This window comes from Corylus avellana, chromosome ca6 (genome assembly GCF_901000735.1).
Source record: "Corylus avellana chromosome ca6, CavTom2PMs-1.0".
In the NCBI taxonomy this organism is placed as follows: domain Eukaryota; kingdom Viridiplantae; phylum Streptophyta; class Magnoliopsida; order Fagales; family Betulaceae; genus Corylus; species Corylus avellana.
The window spans coordinates 2,507,015-2,514,600 of NC_081546.1; positions in this window are offsets into that span (position 1 = coordinate 2,507,015).

Below are 7,586 nucleotides of genomic sequence, written 5' to 3' on the forward strand. Positions count from 1 at the left end.
GGCAAGAGTAAATTATGTTATGTAATTTATTTAGGATTTATTAGTTTTAATTCAATAAATGGGCGGTGCCCAAGGCTATTTTAGGTAATTTAATAATGGTGTTATCCTATTATCTATGTTAGGTAAGTCAATAATGCGGCCGGCATTGCCCTTGCATGAGTTTAGTCAAGAGTCTATTTTTTTAAGCATGCTTTGTACTCTAATGTGATTGTACGTCTGTTTCATTTTCTTTCTCTTCTCCCCTCTTCTCTCTCTTTCTTTCCCGTCTTTTCTCTTTTTAGCTTCCTCTTTTAAGTTTTTTTCTCCTCTTTTTGTGCTAATTTCACTGTGTATTGTCGTGATCAGTATTTGTCCAACATCACATGGTTATATATGTATCTGCATCTGTGGATGAAATCACTTATTGATATATCTCTTGTTTAGCTATAGGCAGTTAGACTAGATGACGAAAGGGAGGTGGAATTGAACTTCTGTATGCCTAATATTATTATTTTTTAGTTTCTCGCGTTTATGGTTTTTCCATAAGATGAATCTTTTAAGCTCTTTGCACCTTAAGAATTGCCAAAAAAGAGCAGCAGACAGATTGAGTAAAACTTCTTTGGGACCAAGTCTCAATTCAAAATGGTCTATCTTTTTCTTTAAAAAAAAATTATGAGCTTTTTTTTTTTTTTTTTAATTACATGATTTTATTTTATTTTTTTTTAAAAAAAAATAGTTTTTTTGTAGGCAAATGTGAGATAAAGAAAAAAGAGTCCAAATCAACTCATAGAGGTAGAAATAGGTTTTCCTTCGTTTAAATCTAATTTTATTTTTTATAATTAGATAGTTAATTATTTTTAGAAAAACTTTGTTTTTTTTTCTTAATTGTGAAATTTTTTTTTTTTTTTTAACTTCATAAAACATGGTTTCTAATAAATTAAACTACCTTAAATGATGATGTGGTTTACTAGTATAAATAATTTTTGAAATGTACAGTTTGTTACTGTTCAAACGATTATAAATCATTTTTGAAAAATTTGGTGCTCAAAATTGACTCTTATAACAACCACACACATCCAAAAACTTCAAAAAATTTCTCTCTCACCCACCGACACACTCAAAAATTAATTTTTTTAAAAAAATAAAAAATGGAGACAGCCACCCCTGGGGAGGGGGTGGCCACGCATCACCCCCATTATTTGTAGTGCAAAGCAATATATCATAATAGCATTAAGAAAAATGTTAAGCTTGCAAACAAATTTTATAAAAAAATATTTACAACATGATGTGGCATATAATATGATTAGATTTTTGAAAAGTTGAATTTATCTCATTTCTAATCATGATGTTGTGCCATATTATGATGTAAAAAAATTGTTTGTAAACCTAACATTCATCTATTATTAATATTTACTCTTATGTGCAACCCTACACGAATATTATAAGTTTGCAACGATACTAAAGAAACTATATCAAATGGAAAACGAGAGCGCGAGTCATCTTTCAAAACTTCGTTACCCGAGCACCTCGTCACTTCGCACGTTGAACACTTCTCTCAAGCCAGTGTTGACTTCGATAAGAATTTTTTTTTTTTTTTTTAATCGCATTTTGATTAATTTCTCACTTATATTTGATCGCTTGAATTTATTAAGGCACACGACAAGGAGACAAAGCATGCAACACAAGGAGACAAAATAACGGCTATGAACAGTGTAATAATGGCTAGTAACAGTGTCACACCTCATGTATAAATAAACCATCATTTATATTGAGATGGAATCAAGGGAAAATTGTAATCTCTAATATTACACTGTGTTCTTCCTCTCTCCCTCTCCTTACCTTCTTCAATATTTTCAATATTCTACAAACTTCCATAGAATTCCCTAAATGTGACTTATTTAATGATGTGGTGCCGACATAATTTTAATACTCAAACATCTAGCCGTGATAATACCCACAAAAATGGATCCCCATCTAGTAACTCTTTGTTTTTTGTTTTGTTTTATTATTATTATTATTATTGTCTGTGCAATGCGTCCAAGTAATTTTTACTGTAAATAAATGCTTTCATCTTGACATGAACAAGAATTATGGACCCATAAATCCAACAAATGAGCCGATTTGGCAACCTATTCCTTAAAAAAAAAAAAAAAATCAAATCAAATTTCTTTCTTCACCATATTAAACAATTTTTTCATTTTTTTCTTATAAAAAATTCAAGATTTCTTTTTCATTTATATTACATCAATTAATTTTAATTTTAATTTTTTTTATTTTAAAAAGTCAAATTTCTTCTTTTTTCATTAATTATCCAACAACCTCGAGATGCAAGAATTTTCGCCCATGGACCGACACGTGGCTCAAGCCTAATTTCTCCTTAGCATTGGTCATTCAACTAACTGGTCAATTTTTTTTGTCCGACAACGGCGGCTTTCGCGCGCTATTTAACTGTCCATGATATTACGCTTGTTGCTTTTTTTGTCTTTCTTTTATTGTAAATCAACATTTAAGAGAAGAAAATGCTGTATTTTCCTGTTATTCTTCTCATGTCCTCTTGATCTACTACAAAAATTATTTTATAAAAAATAAAAAAGAAACTTTGCAAGAGCTAAAAGCCACGAGCATTGGGATTCGTTCCTTGCATTTGACTAGCCACGTGTGATGATGAAGAGTCGGCCATTAATACAGAGATGTTTCCAAATATGTATAGATTAAAGCCACGCTCTCCCCAAACATAGCTCTTGATATCGAAGGTTCATTATGGGAGAGGAGCCACAACGGGAACGTAGCTTGTCTAGGGGATTTGACACATGTAACTTCGAAGTTTCAGAGCTGATATTTACGAGCCACTAAATTGCTTTGCTGATACCGATGCAGGCCTTGGTTGCGGGCCTTTGGGCCTTTGGGGGCATTTGAAGCTAGTACCAGAGATCTATGTTCGCTTGGAGGTGGCTAGGTTCGGCGGTTGCTCTGCCGAAGCTGAACCCTGATCCAACACCATTTAAACAAGAAATCAGAAGAGTAAATGGTTACCACAAAAATAATTAATTGAGACTGAATCTTTAGGTTAATTTAATGCTTTTGAAGGGGAGAATCTTTTGCCATTAAGGATGGTCAATGGAATTGGAGGCCTGCTCGATCCGATTAGCTTGTTGATATTCAAAGTAAATTGAGTCTGGTTTCTTTCGATAAGAAAGACACTCCAAAATGGAAAATTTCAAAATCTTGTTAAGTTTTCTTGTTCAGATACTTGAAATGACAGTCAGGTAAAAACAGAACATTGTGGAGTGGTGGTCTTTGGTTTGGTTTCCTTTTTCCATTCTTAAGCAGGCTTTTGTCTACTGGAAGGAAGGTCTTAATCTATGGATTTCAAGGTGATGTGAAGTGTGTTTTCTGTGTGGTATTAGTAGCAGAGTGTGTAAACTTGTTATGGAGCTGTGTAAACTAGTTTCTGTGGGGGCAAAATGATGAAGGCTTATCTTTGTTGGATGGTTCTCTGTTCTACAGCTTTTCATATTTGGAGAAATAGAAATGCTTTGCCGACATGGAAATCATACATGGACAGAGGAGCAGCTTATAAAACAGATCAAATGGAAAGTCAATATTTGGTTTATTACTAAATGTAAATCCAAGAAGACCAAAGGAAATGTTGTTCTATGTAGTGCTTGGGGTATAGATATATAGAATTATGGTATGAATTCTTTCTGCAGAGGCTTTTTTTTTTTTTTTTTCTGATTTGCATACTGTGATATTGTTTATGTTGGTATATAAGGTTGGGTTTTTACAGGGATTATAATAACTTTAGTTTTGCTAAAGCTTTTCTTTGTATAGTGTTTCATTGTTATATATATAAAACTTCAGGTTTAGACTTTTGGATTTAAGTTATATCCTTCCTAACATAGTCTATTAATGTCTCACTTGAAAACTTTTATATATTTATATCCCCAACAAAAACCCAATAGGTGTCCTGATTATTGACAAAGAACTTATTTTGTTTTACTATGTTTGTTGGTGTAGATCTATTTGTTAATAATTTCATGGAAAAGTTTGAGAGAGAGAGAGAGAGAGAGAGTTTGATCAATCAAAAGGCAAGGCCCAATTGATCAAAAGGATGAGATGTTGCTTAGTACTAATTCTCGAAAGTTTCAATCACTAGTTTGATCATTCGAAATTATGACATCTATTTAGTACAGATTCCCAAGAGCTTCGATCATCGTTAGTTCTATCGAGAATGTGATTTTTTTTTTATCGACTGAAATTGAATGTTTGATCAATCAAACTTGCGATAAGGGAGCCACTTATTATATAACTGTCATACAACTTGATGATGTAACAGTGAAAATCAGTTATTGGATAAGTACTTGTAAAAACAAAAGATATACTTATTTTTATTGTCAAGTCATCTCAATTGTATGATAATGTATATCAATCTATTAAATAATATTATTATTTTCAAAAATCAACAGCTAACAGACTGGTTTACCAACGCACTTGATCAATCACAAATTGATTATCTTTTTCGCAAGTCGGGTGTTATGAATACAACGCGATGACACAATTAAGGAAAACAAACAAATCCTCTTCTTCAAACATGGAAAGCAATTGTCCTCCATCAAATAGGGATGTCAAAAATTACCGGGAAATCGGAACTGGAACCGGGAAACCAGGAAACTGGAAACCGGGGTCCCGGTTCTGGTTCCAGTTTGAAAAATCCAAAAACCAGGTACCCCAGTTCTAGTACCTGGTTTTTACCAGGAATACCGAAACCGGGTTTTTATTTTATTTAATAATATTTATATATTAATATATATATTATATATATTAATATTTTTACCACTTAGGTTTAGGTTTAGGGTATTTTAAAAAAATTAAATTTTTTTTTCTAAGGCCCAAATATGCAAAAACATTGATTTTTTTTTTTTGGATTTTTGGACTTTTTTAGGTTTATTTTTTAATTATTTGGAACAATCACAACAAAGCCCCTTTAATTTAGACAAAGAAACTAATAATTTTTTAAAAAATGGGCCAACTTATGAAAAAAAAAAAAGGCTTATTTTAGGCCCAATACCTAAAATAAGCCCAAAAACCAATTTTTAAAAAAAACTGGTTACTGGACCGGGTAAAACCGGAACTGGCCGATAACCAAAACCCCAGTTAACCGGGTCCCCGGTTCCGGTTCCGGTTTCTCAAAACCGAGAACCGGGGTACTCCAGTTCCGGTTCCCGATTTTGGCCAAAAACCGAAAAACCGGATCGGATTGACATCCCCACCACCAAACATGCACAACAAATCTCCTTCAATGGTCATCTCCAATGAATCCTTAAATTCTACTTACAGAAGAAAACAAATTAATATTAATATTGTAATCCCTACCTGGCCCCTTGTGATTGTTTTGTAATTCTTTGTCTATATAAACCATTGCATCTAATCAAACAGAGCATGAATATAAATTATTACCCCTGTTTTTAATTTTTTTTGTTGATGCAATTTTTGGTCCACATTACTGTTTGCCAGCAATAATTCTTCATGGTCGGGTTGTGAGTGAAACTCATGTATACCTATGGTGTCCCTGAAAAATAAAACTACGGTCAGGGGTCTCCAGTTGGGGAGCCGAAGACCCTCCGACGCTCAAGTCAACGTCTTATATATGGGTAAAAATATATAATGATAATATGCTTCTTATATCCAATAATTTGTGTGTGTTGAGTGTGGTACACAAGAAAAAGAGAGAGGCAAGAAGAAAGTAAGAGTCTTTTGGAGAGAGGGAGATGTGGGAGTTAGAGGAGGAGTCTCCAGGAGGGAGGGCCAAAAGGTCCCGGAGAGAGGGAGACGTTTCTCCTTTTATAAGCTAAGGTGACGCATGTTACCTTATGAATGGGTTATGGCAAAACGGTAAATAAATATAAATAGGTGGGCATATTTTCTCCTCGACATTTAAAAAAAATATATTAAATTTTTTTTCAAAGATTCAAGTGTGTGTATTATTGCAAATTTCGTTAAATCTTGACTAGGTCCTAAGTATTTTGGAAATTTTGACAACCCCTCTATTAACAAAAAATCTTAAAAATTGAAAGATTGATATATTAAATTGAGAATTTTTTAGATTCAGTAAAATAATTACAAATATGATGAAAGTTAAAAGGACTAACCAAAGTTTTCCTAAGAGGTTATCCTTTCTCTGCAAGCTTGGCAGGTGATATTCAAATTTCCTCTCTATATTTTCTCCTTTCTCACCTGATTTGTGGTAGGTGCACCTTTGCTCATATTCCCTTGCTCAACAGCTTTTGTTCTTCTTCTGTCCATTTTTCCTTTGGTATTTCTGTAAACTTAAAATTATGATGAAAATTTCCAACTACACCTGCAGAAGATGCAAAACCCCAAAATGCCATTCCATATATATTCTTTGTCATCTCAGCTTGCAAGTAAGCATAAAGGCTTTGCCTGCCTTTTGTCTAACTTGTAGGACACATGGGATCTCCACCACTTCAATTTATGCCAATTTGACAAGTAACCCAATTTGACAAGTAACCTTAACAAACAAATGGAATGTTAAGGTTGCTGTTTGAACTATTGGACATCCATTGCATGTCACAAGAATGAGGCCTAATCAATGCTCCTTTGGTGTCACTTCCTTCACATGACACAAATTTTCCAAGACGGAAATCTCTCATGACCGAAATTCGGGATCCCTCCTTATAATAGACAGTTTTATTGCATGGGATCTTTGTCCATCCTGTTAGTTCTTGTGTTGGCTTAATTCAGTTCCAAAATGCAGATGCTACTGTTCATGGCTCAAACACTGATATAGAATGCTCAGAATGCAATCTCCACCGTTCATAATTTAGATTCATGTGTTATGAACGTCCCTGCAAAATTTCAGCTCAATCGGACCACAAACGCCCATCGATCGGAGCTGTTGATGAAGACTGGACAGGCCGTGTCCGAACCGCAATTCCCCGGGTCCGGACCTCATTTCCAGAAACTAAAATCTTGCTCCGCGAAGCCGTGTCCGGACCGCCCATTAACATGTCCGGACCCCCCGTAAGTTTTAGGCCCAAAAACATGTTTTTAAGTGGGTTAGGTTTAGGGTTTTGTCGGGGGTATATATTCATCATTATAGAAGAGAAATGCACGAATTTTCACCCCCAGAGAGTTCGTGTGAGGCTGTACTTGAGTGATTATTTTGTTGTGAGCCAAATTGATTCCTCTTAGAGGATTTTTGTTAGTATTGATTGTGTGCTTAATTGAAGTCTATCGGAAGGGTCCGATAAAGGAGAATCACGTTGAAGAAGATTGTGAGCAAGGAGACGAGTTGTAGGCTTGTCGATCTTACAGAGCCAAGGTCTTGCAAAGGGTTGTAAGTGTTCCTAGTGTCTGTAATCTCTGGATAATCTTTTGATAGTGATTTCCTGGGTTTGGCTGCCCCGGAGAGGTTTTACTTTTAAAACGTTTTCTAAAAGGTTTCCTCTTCGTCACCAAAATCTTTGTGTGTGATTGTTCATATTTTGGTGAATGTTTGTTTTGATATATATCTGTTAATTCCTCATAAAATTGTGATATTTATCTGTTTAGAATTTTTCAATTGGTATCAGAGCGGGTTCACTCCG